Genomic DNA, 17,998 nt, shown 5'->3' with positions numbered 1-17,998 from the left:
GCAACAAAGTATTCCATATTGGAACCTTCAATATAAACCAAACCGGATACTACACATGAGACTTAAATGTTCATACGTATTATGTGTGTGACGATGATTTTCGGATCCAAAATGAATTGAATTTGACAATAACAACTTCGTAAATGTTATTTCTTTTTGACTTCACGATAGGGTCCCTGAATCCTGAATCTTGACGGCTGAATAAGTTTGTAAGTACCTACAATCATTATTCAATAAAGGATCTCATATCTCACTTACGCCAGACTTGCAGTTTGCTGGACTAGTTCCCTCATAAATCCCGGTGGCGCTCGTATTGCAAAACAACCATCAGGTAAATCCACGTCAAAATTACATTTCCCTTCAGGCCGTGGTTATTAAAACTAGCTGACCGACATATTTGGGTAATCACGGCGAATACAGGCTTATTTCGATGTTACGAATGTTACTACGTGCAGTACCTACCATATACACATAATACAGGTGGCAGTAATGGTAGAATTTAACATTTTCAAATAAATACCTACTCACAGCAGGCAATGCGACTACTGTATTGCATAATTTAATTATCTTATGTCTTGGGTATGTATATTTGTGTATACATTTTCGAAAATAAAACCGCGTTATTAGATTTTGATTCCTTACAATATATATTTAGTAAGTAAGTGTGTTTAGCGGCGTAAGTAAAATGTAAAAAAACTAATGCTTTTTCTTCAATCTTACTCAAGCAAGCTGTGTGGTTTTGGAGATATATTATGTTGATTTTGTTGCTCATATCGAGAGACATATCATGACATCTAGTAACGATATCGATTCTAAAAGACTTTTATTTATTTATGCATCGCCCGTCGCACGTCTCTTTCTAACAGCATATTTGTTCAGCATTTCAAAATGTTTCTGATTTCATGACTAGCCGTGTCTAGTATTGGAAATGTTGTATTTGAATTTTTCACAAAGCTTTTTACCCGGCGTAATCCTTAGCTGAAACTCGTGCTCAAAATATATTTACAGTCAATGTCAACGTTGCTCAGTTTTACTTTTTATCATTTCAGTGAAATGCTCGCGACTCACTCGTTACAACTGGAAATTTTTACACCGTTTGTCTACTAGGAATATGCATACATCAAAGGCTAAAGTATAAATCAACAAAACATCTGTTTCGTGAAACTACATCGACACTGCTGCAGTCTCCACAGCTGCTTTTATCAACAGAAGGATCTCGAAAAATCACTGCATCAGATAAGCAAAGATTTCAGCGCCAGTCCTTATTTCGTTCCAACGTTGCCTCAACGGTGATTTGTCGATGTCAACTAGGAAACTCGACGTCTCTGCATCCACCCAATTACAGCCCATTCACTACCCACCCGCGTGGCTACATAATACCCGATCTTAAGTGCACTGCAGTAGGTCCTACAATGGTCTGACAATAGCAGGTGCCAAGGGACAATTGACAATGAATGCACAGTTCAGAGTTAACTGAAATAGAGATGTAGTGCGTCTAACATAAACAAGCAATCTAGTTTTTGTGTTGTGCAATGTTGCTCATGAATCAGATCTGTCCTGTGTACAGGTTGTTTGGTTAGTACAGTACAATACAATAATGCTTTATTTAGACATTCGTGTTGGCGCGCTTGATGATTCTAAATTATAGAGATTACCTAGCACGGGGCACAAGACGCGCACGTCAAGAGGTGACAAAAGTTTTCGGTCTCGCTCGCTGTCGAAGCCAAGCGATGTGAGCAACAGCGGCGCTTATAACCATAAATAATTTCTTGTCCTACCCATACTGTAATGTACCTTATTGTTATTATTATATAGCATATATTTACGTGCAATACACATATTGTACTTGAAAAGCTTTTTTCCGTAACAATACAGAGCACCGCAAACTGTCACATCACATGGTTTCAAATCTCACGCAATTGTGCGAAATGTATTCATTCACGTTTATCATTTATCATTATCACACAAAACGAAATCTTTTTCCACTTGGAAAGATACTGAAATAATGGGAGTGTAAAGCGTATTTTAAGGAAGTGACATAAAGCCTCGGAAATGCATTCAAAATAGATTTATAACCAGCAAAAGATAAATCTTTTGTGGCAACATTTTCATTTGTGGGAATTATGAACCTTTCTTTTCTTCCCTTACATTTAATGCATGTGTGAAGCTTAAATAGTCGATCTTTATGTAGGTGTTAAATTATTTGAATACAATATATCTACACAGTGTACCTAATGATTTACTATGACATAGTAGAATTTTACTTATACTCACGTATTTACTTGGATATTCTCAATATATTTATGTATGTATACACGATAAGATACAGACACACACACACACACGCACTCACGCCTTGTACTAATGTACTCCCTTGCGGGGTAGGCAGAGGTGCATTGCTGCACCCACTTTTCCACTTTTCGCCAGAGTGTTATGTTAGTCCCAATGTAATAGGGGGCGGGCCTATTGCCATTTTACGGGCACATCCAAGACCCGAGAACTATCTGTGTTTAAACAAATATCTGCCCCAGCCGGAAATCGAACCCGGGACCATCGGCTCAGTAGTCAGGGTCACTAACCACTACGCCATTCGGTCGTCAGATCGATAAGATACACACCCTCCGTAAACTCAAACTAAACCCATCATAGGTAATATTCATAAAAATAATAACAGCAACACAGTCTTGTTAATCCTGAAAAAGTTGAGGAAAGTAATAAATATCATGAATGTAATGTCAATCATAAATTCCCAGACTGAAGCTGCGGGATTCACGCTGAAACTTTCACCACACTTGTGTACCGCTTTGTTTTCAGAGCTGTAAAATTTTGAACACAAAATATGTCAAAGCTACGAGTAGCTTACATGTACATATAAAAGTACTTAATAAGTGTGTGTAGTTACGTTGTTAATTCAAAACCAGTACCTATATTATCAATAGTTATATTTTTGAAGATACCTGCCAGATTTGTGAACAATTTTGTAGATTAGCTATTTAGCTTTGTGTTTAGTATCAAAATCATAGTGATAGCGGAATAAAAGCGTTATATTAAACTTGTACATAAGATAATATTATGTTTTCTTGTTGACGAAAGCAGAAGAATATTTTTAAAACATCGAATAGTACAATAGTACAGTCACAAAAATTTAAAGTTTCTTTTCAGAATTTAAGTCTGAAAGAATCTCGGCCAAAATCTCCGTAAGTACAGTTAGCACAGAAGTTATGGAAAGCAAATTCAAGCCGCCATTTTAATACCGCATTCAACTCGATTCGGGAACAGTGGAATCTGACTAGTACGGTCAATTCTATATTTTCTTACTTATGTACCTAGACCCTTTCGCAATTGAAAATTGTTCTTTACACTCTAGAAAAACCAGAACTGTGTTAATTAGATCTTTTAGTATACCTTTTTGTTATATAATGTGTAAAAATTACTATTATATCTTCCGAGTCAGATTATAGAGTGTCATAAGTTCATAACATAATTTAACGTAGGTAAATTTAAACGTGAATTTAATAGGAGATGAGCACATAAATAAAACAATTACTAAACTACCTACATACGAGTACATTTACAAAATCGACGAGTACCGGTACTGTTTCAGCTTTGACTGCAATCCAGATATTCAAATTCGGCGCAGGAATGCCAACCGTGTGAAAATATAATCATTTTCACACTTAAACTCGTGAATAATGCCATATTAAATAGCAAATCGCTTCCCGGTTTAACCACGAGTATTTGTTTGAATAATAAAGTCAGGGAATCAGATTTCGCGCCATGCCTTTGCCAGGAAACTAGTAAAATATAGTTTAAGATGTTTCACAATTGGGCTGAACGTACTGAATAAATATATTTATGTAGTATAGAACTGCTGAAATACACCTATAAAAATATTGAATTGTCATTTCTAGATCTCTATTCTTCTATTATAGATTTCTAGATAGTCCTGCCAGTGATGACGTATGGTGCAGAAACGTGGACACTGACGGTAGGACTGGTCCACCGATTTAAAGTCGCTCAGCGTGCTATGGAGAGAGCTATGCTTGGGGTTTCTCTGATAGATCGTATCAGAAATGAGGTTACCCGTCAGAGGACTAAGGTTACCGACATCGCTGTCGATATATGCAAGCTGAAGTGGCAATGGGCTGGTCATATCTGCCGAAGAACCGATATCCGTTGAGGTAGACGAGTTCTCGAGTGGAGACCACGAACAGGCAAACGCAGCGTGGGACGCCCTCGGCCCGCTGGACTGACGACCTTCGGCGGGTAGCCGGTAGTGGTTGGATGAGGAAGACCGAGGACCGAGCGTTGTGGCACTCCATGGGAGAGGCCTATGTCCAGCAGTGGATGATTATTGGCTGATGATGATGATTTCTAGATCAATCTCCTCTTACTACCAAAATAATTGACGATATTGAGAGAGATAAACGACCCGTAAACTGAAAAGTTTATCGGTAAAAAATTTACTAAATAAAAAGAAGTCGACGTTTTAACTAAATATGTATATATACCATGCATACGGCCGTAAATAAATGTACCTACTTACGTAAGTGAAGTGGTAAAATTGTCTTGGCGGGCGCTCCTTACTACATCTCACTACACGCAAACAAATAAAGTAGGACTTCAAGACTCTTGTTTACATACAAAATACAGCCCAGACCCGCCACCGTTCATTTATATGAAAAGAGAACTATGTATTCAGAATATTCAGTTTCTGTTGTGGTTTTGATAATACAGTAGGTATATAAAAAAAACTATACTTGCGAGATTTTCTTCGCCTTAAAAATATTCTCAGATCATTATGTAAGCAATCCAGGGTATAAACTTACATCATGCCAATTTTCATAATAATTGCTACTGATCTTTTCCCATAAGTAACATCCATTCGTATTATTATGTGTTAGGGAAGAAAAACTGTGGGTTGATTAAGATATGAGTGGTAACCCCGAACAAACAGTATTTATCCTGATGGTCTTCTATGATGTAGGTGTCTGAAACTTTCATGAAACATCCAATCAGCTCCACTTCTAAGGAGTAGGAATAGTTTGTATTAGTACAGCTAAATTATATTTCTATCTACTTGAGCATACGATAATACAAAACCTTCTAAAGAACGAATACTTTAAAAGAAAATAACATAAATTACTTGCAGTAGTAAGTATTTCTTTTAAAAACGCAGGCCAACTCGCCGTCTTCAATTACAGAATGAACAAATAAAGCAGAGCCGAGCCTGGAGGGTTACTCTATACTGACGAAAAATAAACTATCGAGAGCTTTCGTGCAATCAGCACGTTTAATACCACGAGATAGAGTCGAGGCTCGCGCATCAGTGCTTTGGAACTTCGTTTTTCGTCATATAGAGTGACCCCCTGCAGCTCTCTGCATGCAGGTCGGAACAATGGATTAAAAACGTTTTTAAAATTCACATCAGCAAATAGTCGCTTTTCAAGTGCCCCGACCCGCTAAATGTTGGACACGTCTGAAATATATCTGAAAGAGACGTGACGCTGCAGCGGCGCAGCCAGCTGGGGAGAAGTGCTAGATGCTACTCGAGATTCTAGTGTTAGAATTCATTGCAAAATGATTTCAAAAATTCATAAAACGTCAATGTTAAATTGCCACCATTTTTATAGCTAGTGGGTTGATCTTTCCTGACGTCAGAAAGTTCTCACGATATATCGGTATGTTTACAGTATTGCGTGAGTCCAAAAATTGCGAGTACCTACTAGTCGTCAGCATAATTATTATATTATGTGCTTATGTATGTATTTCATGATAATATCAAGGGCTTGAAAATGAACACTGGGATGCTTAACTTCGCGTCGTTGTCGGGCTTCAAAAACTTTCTGCTAATCTGTACTTGAGCGAGAATTTACTTCTGTACACCCGTGTTTAGATTAAATGATATTGAAAATCACATCTCCCTTGTGATTTATCTAGTGCCGGCTGCTTGAAATATGAATGCCGAGTGCCTCGTCTCGATATAACAAGCGCTATCGACACTAAATTCGCCGAAATACATTTACAACACGTACTGACATCAGAGAGAATTTGTTATACAGCCGACCAACGAAATTTAGAAAGCATAGCCAAAGTTTCACCATAGTCTGTTAGATCATAACAAGGGATTAGTTGTTAACTTTTGACACATCTGTCAAGAATTTAATATGGAGATGACGTATAATGACATTACAATGTAACAGGGGTGTTAATGATCTAACAGATTATGGTGAAACTAGGCATTAACCCTTTTAATAACGAGCAACAATAGAATGTTCTTGCAAACACAAATAAAGCTGATTTAATTAAACACCTACAGCTACAAAGGCTGTTTAGTACTGAAAAAAAAGTATGTACTTAGTGAGTTTAAAATAATATGCATAAGTACATACCTACTTATTGAATAATTTGGTATCGGCAGGTAGCCAGTAGTGACTTGCTAAGGAATGTTGAGGACTTTCCTTAGCCTCTGTTAAGCAGTAGCAACACCCATCGTTAACATCACAGACAATAATCGTTTGATTACCCCCCGAGGACATTATCAGCTAAGTGCTATGACTTAGAACCTATTGTCTACGACAATTTGCTCAATGATCACCGCTACTACAATATACAACCGATATACAAGGTGTATATCTAACTGTATGTATAGTTGACCACTTGCGACATGACCTCTGTACACGTTGCATGTCCGGTGATGCTATTATTATGGAGATTAGGTGTTGTCGAGTGTGCAGTGACAAATTGGGACTGTGTTAGACCGGACTATCTATGTTGGATATGCCTTTGCAGAAATACCTACCAATCGGTTGTCTATAATTTTATCTCTACACATACCAACAGTCTATTCTATTCTATTCTATTCTCTGTGGGGGTGTAAGTGCCTGCACCAGGCTCTCTCGAGTGGAACCTGTGCATATCCCCAAGGTCTAAACTGCCTTCCAAAGCTTGGACCATTTCCCACCACGCTGGTCCAATGCGGGTTGGTGGGTTCACATATCTAGATGTGCTAGATCTAGATATGCAGGTTTCCTCACGATATTTTTTCTTCACCGTAAGAGCGATGGTATACATTGTACTTAAGTTAAAAGAACTCATTGGTACATGTCAGCGCCGGGATTCGATCCCGCATCTCTGGCGTGAGAAGCGGGCGCTTACCCGACTGAGCTACCACCGCTCCGCTCATACCAACAGTGTTAAAAGCCTTTGTTAACGGCTGGATTGTTAAGTTACTTTCAGGAAAAAGAGAGCACACGTTGTCAGTAAAAATGCATTCATATCGTTCATCCTTTTCGTTTGTTGGCAATTCACCGAACCACGATGAAAATAACGACAAGCTGAAATGTTAAACCATTTGCAGTAACACTACTGAACTATAGAATTTACTATCTAAGTTTGCAACGGAGAGAAGCTCCAATCTAAGTCGATGTCAGCAAATTTCCGTTCTCAAATAGCAGAACAGGGGCGGCAGCGCTGGGACCAATTTGTTACCGTCCTGCGGTAGTTAGCAAGAAAACTTTTTCCTTTCACTAATTAAAATCGTCTACAAAGTAGCCACTTTCAAAGTACAGAAGAAACTGTGTTATGGGAGTTTGTGAGAATATTTTTGGTTGTGGTTTTGTGATTTGTTTAAGATAAAGATAAAAGATAAAATACTCTTTATTCCACACACATACAGAAACAAACAGTTTCACAAACATAGAAAAGAAAATAAATAGTACAATCGGCGGCTTTATTACTAAAAGTGTCTCTTCCAGGTTTAGGTTTTGGTTTTAATTTGCGTTGCATTAGGTTTATGTAGATATTATTGATACCTATTCATAGTAGGCTCCATAAAGCAGATTGTATCTTAGCAGCTTAGCAGATTTTCATACAAAGTAAGTCAAATTCAACGTTAAACGTAGGTACTACAAAATAAACACATTGCGCAAGCCACCTATAAATACGGGACCCGTCAGGTCCTCTTTATCCTAACAAGCTTTCTTGATGGAACTCACGACGCTTCTTTGTAAGAGCTGCGGAACCCTGAATCCGAGAGTGAATTTTTTGTATGCAGTTTAGGTAATGCAAATCTATAATATTCTAACCATTTTTTACAGCTCTGGTTAGATAAACAATATTTTAAGTGACTTAGGTAGGTACCGACAATGGAATAACGACAGAACTTCTGAAAGCCGGCGGTAGACCGATTTTAATAGCACTTCGGAGGCTGTTTAATTCCGTCATACTCGAAGGCACAAGCCCGGAGGCATGGAGCAGAAGTGTAGTGACTTTGTTCTTCAAGAAAGGCAACAAAGCCCTATTGAAGAATTATAGACCCATTGCACTTCTGAGCCATGTGTACAAGCTGTTTTCGAGAGTTATTACGAATCGTCTCGAGCAAAGACTCGACGACTTCCAGCCACCCGAACAAGCCGGGTTCCGAAAAGGCTATAGTACCATAGATCACATACACACGCTTCGGCAGGTTATACAGAAGACCGAGGAGTATAATCTACCTTTATGTCTAGCGTTTGTGGACTATGAGAAAGCCTTTGATTCTATTGAGCTCTGGGCGATGCTTCAATCCCTTCAGCGGTGCCATATAGACTATCGCTATATCGAGGTGTTGAGATGTATGTACAATGCTGCCACAATGTCAGTTCGATTACACGAACATAGCACAAAACCGATCCAGTTGCAAAGGGGCGTGAGACAGGGAGATGTTATTTCTCCGAAACTGTTCACCTGTGCACTGGAAGATGTTTTTAAGCTTGTAGAGTGGAAAAGACTGGGCATTAACGTCAATGGCGAATATATCTCTCATCTACGATTTGCTGATGACATAGTTATTATGGCGGAAACGCTGGAGGAGTTGGGCGAAATGCTCACAGACCTCAATGATGCCTCTAAACAAGTTGGGCTGAAAATGAACATGGACAAGACAAAGGTCATGTCGAACGAACATGTTTCATCATCGCCCGTAACTGTAGGAGGTGTCACCATCGAAGTTGTTGATCAGTATCCCTACCTAGGACAAGTGATCCGATTAGGTAAATCCAACTTCGATAAAGAGGTAGCTCGTAGAATCCAACTCGGATGGGCAGCGTTCGGGAAATTACGACACATCTTCACTGAAAACATACCTCAGTGTCTGAAAACAAAAGTTTTCAATCAGTGCGTGTTGCCAGTGATGACTTACGAGACGTGGTGCTTCACCAAAGGGCTTATCCACAAGCTCAGAGTTGCTCAGCGTGCTATGGAAAGGGCTATGTTAGGCGTGTCCCTGCGAGATAGGATTCGTAATGAAGAAATCCGCAGGAGAACTAAAGTTACCGACATAGCCAAAAGGATTAGCACGCTGAAATGGCAATGGGCTGGCCACGTAGCCCGCAGAGCCGACGACCGCTGGAGTAGAAAGGTTCTGGAGTGGAGACCCCGTGTCGGCAAACGGCGTGTCGGTCGCCCCCCAACCCGTTGGTCTGATGATCTGCGGAAGGTAGCGGGAAGCCGCTGGATGCAGATGGCGGGTGACCGTTTGGGGTGGCGATCGTTAGGAGAGGCCTATGTCCAACAGTGGACTACGGAAGGCTGAGAGAGAGAGGTAGGTACCTACTTTACTTACAAATTTTCCCATAAATCCGTACAAATGATTTTTTAGAAAGATACAAAGAACTAAAGGTACTACAAAACTCAGGTCTTAAATTCCTCGAATTGAAATATTACTTGAAATGCCTATTAATATAATTATATTACTCAGAAACAGTTACCCATGTGTACTTACATAAAACATTAGTTCTAAGTTTCTCCACATCACGATCCTTTCAAAAAACCGTAGATAAAAGCTATTTCAAGAAAATAAAAATACTTTTTATACTTTTAAAGTGGGTATAGTAAGTATAGAATTCAAATATGCAAATTCACTGGTACTTCACACGTTAAATAATAAATTTCTTTTCGATTTCAGTATTATAAAAAAGGTTTTGACGCGATAAAATTAACTATTCGCGTCTATCAGAATCCTTTGCTGCTTCCACCGGCTTTGAGGTGCCTAGACCTAGGTCATAAAATATGTAAGCACTATCTCCGCTAGAAAGAGCTCGGTGGCCAACCCCCAGCTGCTAGGATGGTTTTCAGGCAGTTTCAGGAAACTTAACTATTTAATTTTAGTGAGAAAGTTCAAACTTAACTTATCTAAAGCCTTTACACTTATTCTGACTAGTTTTTACCCGCTAGGTTTGAAGATTTTCTAGTGGCAATTCAAGGATATCAGTAATTTTCACATTGTGCCTCAAGTATTTTCATTTAAAGCTTACCTTTAAGTTGTGTTTAAAAATCATATCAGACGCTGAAATAAAACAAAAAGCATAAATCGTTTGAAATCTTTCGGATTTACCACCACAAATACCCCATTTTCACGGGATTGCATTCACTATTCACCTTAACTTTTATACCAGAAACTAACTAAACTAACCAAAGAAACCTTTGAAAACATTGTAACTCATATAAACCGAGCATTTCATTCACGAGTTTCAGGAGGGTTACTCTATATTGACGAAAAACAAACGAACGAGAGCTATCGTGCAATCGGCACGTTTAATACATCGAGATAGAGTCTCTCTGTAATAGAACGAGCTATATAATAATATATGAATAGAGCTCTCGATATAGCACTCTGGCCCTGAAGCACAGGGCGCTAATAAGACGGGAGAAAAGTTCTCCGTCGTGCTCACGCAGCCTCAAGCATCGATGCAAAACTTTTGTCACTTCTTAAATGCGCCCCGTACTAGCCCTTCAGAAACTTAAATTTCGTAATATAGAGTGACCCCCAGGTACTTTGTCGCTGTGTGTGTGTGGCTTTGTCGTTCTGCGGCGCGACATCCAATTTCCCGGACAGCCCGGTCTCAGCGCCACAATAGTTAGTCCACATTGTAAAGTTGCAGCTAAACCGCCAGTTACATTGTCCCCTAAAGTGGTAGATTGTGCCCTGGAGGTACGGTAGACAGGAGACAGGAGAGTAACTTATAACGTATGTTCGTTGTCACTGAAAAAAGGACTTTTGCTTGACTAGACACAAGTTATTTGCCAACAAGCCATTTCTCATGCTTTTCGAATGAAATTTCTACCCTTTTGAGCACCGAAAAGGGAAAACCTGCAATACAATGTATAATGACTTTATAAGCTATACGTCTATTTTCTTACAGTGTCCAGTGCATCAAAATGTAATTAGTGATCGGACAGGTCGGTAATGGCTGCAATGGTTATTAACAGCTCGCGGCGGCGGCGGCGGCGGCGGCGGCGGCGGCGGCGGTCGTAAATCAGGAGGGCGTCTCTAGCTCAGCGGTTTCCTATTAGTGGTCTGCGGAATGCAAGAGTTCCGTTAAAGGGCCTTAGATGTTCCAAAAATAACCAAAAACTCTGAAATCGAGAACTTGTAGCTATATGAGCTATGGTACTGTGTATATGGTAGGGTTCCGATTGAAACGGTGAACAAAAAAGGGTTCCGTAGCGAAAAATATTTATAAGCCAGTGCTCTAGCTTCGCTTTCCGAAAGTTTCGGACCACTGCAGCTACAGCCACGATTCTGACTCTTTGCGATAATCATACCGTTTTCATGACAGCATTCGGTCATTCGTTTCTTGTAAAGCTAAAGTAACCCTTCAGGCTGTACACGGGAGCCGCGAGTAGACAAGTTAATCGCCGACTGTTGTTTTGTGGAGGAGGCAGCTGTGAGGTGTACAGAACTTGAAAGATTGGGAGGGAATTGTACTAGAAATTATAGGTACTAGAAAGGAAAAAGAATCATAGGTAGTAATGGCGTAGTGGTTAGTGACCCTGACTACTGAGCCGAAGGTCCCGAGTTCGATTCCCGGCTGGGGCAGATATTTGTTTAAACACAAATATTTGGTCTCGGGTCTTGGATGTGCCCGTAAAATGGCAATAGGCCCGCCCCCTACATTGGGACTGACATAACACTGGCGAAAAGTGGGTGCAGCAATGCACCTCGGCCTACCCCGCAAGGGAGTACATGTGAGTGTTTGTTTTTTTTTTAATAGAATAATATCTAGGTTAATGGTATTATTTTATACATGTCCATAAACCTCTCTTGTGTAAACTAACGACCGTATGTTCTCGGTAGCATTTAACGAGCGTTGGATCAAGTATGGGAATATATCCGTTTATTGGAAAAGTAATTTTCAGTTTAATATAATTCATGTAAAACCACTAAATGGTATAATATGAGTACTATATTTTATGTATTTCCTTTCATTATACCAAGAATACGTAGCCTATCTATACATGCTGGATGAGGAAGGCTAGGACAGAGTTAATTAAAACCACTATATCCTGGAGTAGTATCCCTATAACATAAAAAATGACGACTTGATGACAATATGTGTTACAGCCTCAAATCAACCCCCATCTAAAGCGCCCATCTGTAATCGATTCTTGATACGTTTTGTTCTGGCATACTTGCCAGGCTAAGTAATTAAGATACGGAGACATTACTGCATAATAAAGTTAGGTATACATACATAATAGTATATACATTATATGTAGGTATAAATAGTTTTCTATGCATGCTATCCATCACAGTCATTGCTTTTTTTGTTATCCTGAACAATCCAAAACAACAAATTATAGATAAATGAAGGCACACTAACTAATCCCAGACAACCCGCTTAGTGTCAAACATTTGTATTCGCTGTTCGCTGAAATATCCGAATGGGCAATTTAAAGTTCTGCCTCCGCCCCCGTAACCCGTTGATTAACCTTGTTTGGAAGTTTCGCTGCAGCCCAACAGGTTATTAGACACTCCAGCACTTAGATTAATAATATACGAACGAGATGGAGTGTCAGTGCAAAATAATCGTCTCGGCAAAAAAACTCCCTACTTCTACCACTGAGCTTTTTTTTAAATAATTATAGAACATTTGTTATTTTATTCATTGGTTGCCGTTAGGTTGCACTTAAAACGATTTGACAGTTATCAAAATGTGTACAGACTTAGTTTTGTTTTTGTATGTGGCTCACCATTTTGTTCGCAAATTGTTAATCTAAGCACTTCAGTATTAGACAGTTCGCTAGTTTTACACTTGAAATGGTGTTTCTAGTTGTGGGAGTGTGACACTATAATTGAACTACTCAAACAGCTGGGCCGGGAAATGGTGTGGTTTAAAGTTGGTATTGTACACCAGGTAAAAATAGTAGCCTCTATTTTGGCTTCGCCGGATAATCGTTATCGTTATTTTTTCTAGCTGTTCCCGCGAGCTTCGCTTCTCCTTAAAAAGATTTCCCGTGGGAATTCCGGGATAAAAAGTAGCCTATGTTCTTTCTCAGGGTCTAGACCATATGAATACCAAATTTCATTCAAATCGAGTTCAGTAGTTTTGGCGTGAAAGAGTAACAGACAGACAGACACAGTTACTTTCGCATTTATAATATTAGTTTGGATTAGGATTAGTTAGGATTAGTCATGAAGTGTTCGAAGGAGGGTCTGTTGACAGGGACCCTACAGGGTCCGGGATTGATTCCCAATAACGACATATTAGATCTCAAATGCCATTTTGATATTGACCGAGAAGAGAGCTATCAAGGCAGAATGTTATGGATAAACGACGTTTAGCTATCACGCTACAAGTTTTGTTTAACGTTTTGGGTAGATTACAGTCTGGCTGGTATAAAATGCATTTGACATTAAGCTCACCTTTTGTATATTGTATTTGATATCCTATATTTTTGCAATAAAGAGTTAAAATCTGAATAAATTAGGGCTAGGTAGGTATACCTACAACTAGCAGATTTAAGTCGGGCTAACATTTACACCATATCCCACAAATCTTGGGAAAACCTACTACTACCTGTGTTATTCCGTGTTTCAAATAATAAGTCCCCCGGCAGAAACCACTATGACTTTTAATATGGATCCGATTATGGGACATTTTACTTGAATTATAGTGACAGTCCACGTGATTCGCATAGAAAAGGGGATTTCCCGTGAGCGTTGGCCGAGATAAGAGTTTTCTTGGGTTGACGAAGAATTTGATAATATGTATTTAGGTACTTATTCACCATCAACCGGAAGTTAGCCATAATAGACTAGAGTATTACCTTTATTACGGCAGTTAAAGTATTAATCGGTGGTTAACTTTGAATAGCTTCTTGTGAGTGACTCACATTTCACTAAATCGCCTGAAATGAAAAATAATCATGAAATTAAAGTTTTATTTGAAAACTTTTCATAAACGACTTTGCAAAGGGGCTGGACGTTGTAAAAATTAATTTAATAGGGGTAGGATTATGAGTGCCTTTTTGTATGAAAATACTTTTAGTGGATTTAGGGCTGGATGCTGAAAAGATTTACTTACCTATTTGCTGAGAGTTGAAATTAAATTACAGATATACAGAGTGCTCCAGCATTGACGGCCGAATGGCGTAAGACGGCCGAATGGCGTAGTGGTTAGTGACCCTGACTACTGAGCCGAAGGTCCCGGGTTCGATTCCCGGCTGGGGCAGATATTTGTTTAAACACAGATATTTGTTCCCAGGTCTTGGATGTGCCCGTAAAATGGCAATAGGCCCGCCCCCTATTACATTGGGACTAACATAACGCTCTGGCGAAAAGCGGGTGCAGCAATGCACCTCTGCCTACCCCGCAAGGGAGTACATTAGTACAAGGCGTGAGTGTGTGTGTTTTTTTTGTTGTTCCAGCATCGGTATAGTATGCCGAAAGTGGATGATTCAGGGTATTATTCTGAACAACTTTTGCTCTACGACTTTTATATATTCGACTGTTAACAATGCCCATATGTAGAACAAACGTTGGAGACCATGCCCCCATTAACCGAATTATGGCTTTATATAATACTTTAAAACATAGCATCGACATTTACCACACTTCTATCCACCTACTCAAAATTATCCAACTGTGCTCATGATAAATAACCTATATAATCTATATAATTTATATTAAAAAAAACATGTCTCATATAGTTCTCATGCCCATGTAACAATTGCTCACACACATTACTTTTAATGTATTCAAGATATTTTGTGATCTGTATACTTATTTTATATTTAAGTTATTATTTTTAGTTAGGTAACGCTCTTTAATGTTACACATGCTGTGGCTACATTTTTATTTAGAAGTGCATATGTCCTGTATTTCACTCAAATGTTATCAAATGTGTTAATGTAACTATCTTTTATGTGGTCATTAAATTAATAAATAAATAAAAAAAAAAAACAATGAATCCAGCTAAGTTGGTACCCCGTTTCGCCTTACTTTACCCTTTTTCAACATCCTGTATAAGCTATCCACAAGCTGAGAGCCCAAATGACGCTGACAATCCGAGGGTTATCTTTAAGGCGTAGTTATTTAAAATTAACATCATTTTACTTCCCTAATTTAATAACATAAATTATTATTATTACTTATCATAAATGTGACTAAATTATATTGAAAAGTAATGGACGGTACATACCAGAAAAGTACCCATACAATTAATAGCAACGTGTGAAAATACTGAAAGTCTATCAACCCGAGACTTCGTTAAAGAAGACCCCGCACCATCTTTAAAATAAAATAAAAAAGATTTTCCTCGGAGTAAAGGAATTATGTCGTCATCAAGTAAAGTAAGGTTTAGTGACAAGATCACAAAGGGAAAGGGCTCTGAGACAAATTGGCTAATAAAGATTTGATTAAGGGCTGTAAAAACGTCATCTGTTCCGTATTATATTACCAATTATAACGGACGTTTTCTCGGCTACCACGATCGTGATTTGCGGGTTATTCGTTTTTATGAAAAGAAAGTGGTGTCATGAGTGTGCTGTCCGTCAGAAGTATAGAAGAATACTCACCGTTTTTTACTCACCGCCAGTTCTTCCACTTCTTGCTTTCTGGTTCTTATATATGTCGGTGACAAGCACCAGAGCTGGTTTAGAGTTTATCACCGTGGTGAAGGGCCAGCCTTCAGAATAGCGAGTAGTCAGTTGATTCAATCAGTTGGCTTGGATTCCCTAGGTGTCTTCGAAAATGAATCGACAACCTTAAACTTTAGCTTTCATGGTGCCATGGTTTGTTGCAACGAAGGATTTTTTTGGTGTGGACGTATCTAAATGAAGTCGATGAAAAAAAGGTTTTTAGAAGACACATAAGGAACCCAGCTACCTCATATTTGAGGCAAGTAAAGAGCTCTCAACATGTAAGTTATTCTTGCGAGTTCAACACAGGTCACACGATCTGTCTCCATTGCTCGCAGACCATACGTCAACCCTCGTCACCGGAAGTGACCTCCCGATGTACCGGATGTGACGAGCGGAAGCACGCAACGGTTGTGTTTGATATGATATGTATCTAATCTATGTTGTAGATATGAATGAGGCCTATTATAGTTCAAGCGAAAAAAAAATTGATCGGTGCGTCTAACCACGGCCAATCGTTTTATAAAACTTTGCATGAAAGCTATCGTAATTTTTTCACATAAGTAAGTTGTAAGAACGCAAATAAAAAATATAAGTAATAACCTATGTAATAAAAAAAAAGTTTAAGTATGAAAGCTTCGTTTGGATTGTTTCGTAGAAAATGTTTTTAATGCTCACCCAGAAATAAACATTAAACATGGTGGAAATTTCTTGGAATCGAAATCACAAAAAAATGTTAGATTACCTACCAACCTACCTACTTTCATTAAAATTAAATTCTTTAAGTAGAGTGTTATGAAATGAATTCAATAAGGGTTTAATTATGTTGGAAATTAAGTTTACTAATCGTTTCAAAATTAAATTACTTACATAACTGTATATTAGACGATCCAAATGATGAATCTGAATCATTGGCAGATATTTACGTACATATTTATTATTAGCACTTTCGAATACATATTGTCAAAAACCATTGTATCCTAAGCTACAGAAGAAAAGAGGCATTAGATCAGTGCTTGGCAACAGCACTGAGGTGTGGTCACGGGAGCCGGCGTGAGTTATTCCCAGCCATTAAGCCTCAGTGCCGAGCTATTTGTTGTGCGATTTATGAATACGCCTTTTGGTCGTCTCGTGGCCACCTCTTAATAGCTTCTCCATCGATTTTAAGTAAATATACCAACAGTGGACAGTAACAGGCGAAAAATACGGCAATTTCCTGTGTACTCCAAAAAGTGATTAGGATGGATAGATTACACAAGTAAAATAGCGAAAGTTTTGAATAGTAACTTATTCCACATTTATGTGTGGTCTGATACACTGATACACTTTTAACTTATAATAAGGTAATTGTACCTATATAAAATATTTATTAAACACGGAGCAGACTGGAAATCAGCGTTGTTCAGACGGATGTCTGACAACATGGCTGAGTCTGTTGCCATTTGCCTCAGATACAATATGTGTAGAAATAGTTACTAAGGTGTTACTCTATTAAAAGAATTAGATTATGTTAAATTGTAAGGTAAGGTTTAAGTACATCTTTAAAGTGTAAAACTTCGTCTGTGGCAATAAAGATTATTTTCTTTCTTCTTTCTTTCTTTATAAATGTTATGAATTCAGTAGTAGTAGGTAACTATCTTCCTGAAAAACACGTAGTTCCAATATTTCTCTTCGCAACTCTCTACTGTTGCCGTATCTACGTAGTTATTCACAATTATTATCATGTAGGTATCTTTTACATTTCTTGATATTGCAGGTAGGTAGGTAAATATTTTTTTATAACTAATTTAATGCATTTTAATCGTAATTTATTTCCGTAGATGAGGTGCTTTGTTTTATTTATGCCAGTTAGAAGAAAATACTGCGATTACTTATCCTGCTTCCTTTATTTTTCAGATAAGACGGTGATTTACCTCGATAACATCTGAACAATTCAAAACGACACGTATTTCATGAGATTACGGTGTTTTTTCTTACATTTCAGGTGTTTTTCCTTGTTTATGTGCCGAGATAAATTAAAAAAATACGCGTGGCACGGCGGAGGTATTTTGTTAATTAATTTTGTTTTATTTACGCAAGTATTACCAGTGTTACA

The sequence above is a fragment of the Plutella xylostella genome, chromosome 23 (assembly GCF_932276165.1).
Source record: "Plutella xylostella chromosome 23, ilPluXylo3.1, whole genome shotgun sequence".
In the NCBI taxonomy this organism is placed as follows: domain Eukaryota; kingdom Metazoa; phylum Arthropoda; class Insecta; order Lepidoptera; family Plutellidae; genus Plutella; species Plutella xylostella.
The sequence above is the reverse complement of the archived record's forward strand: the minus strand, read 5'-3'. Positions refer to the sequence as shown.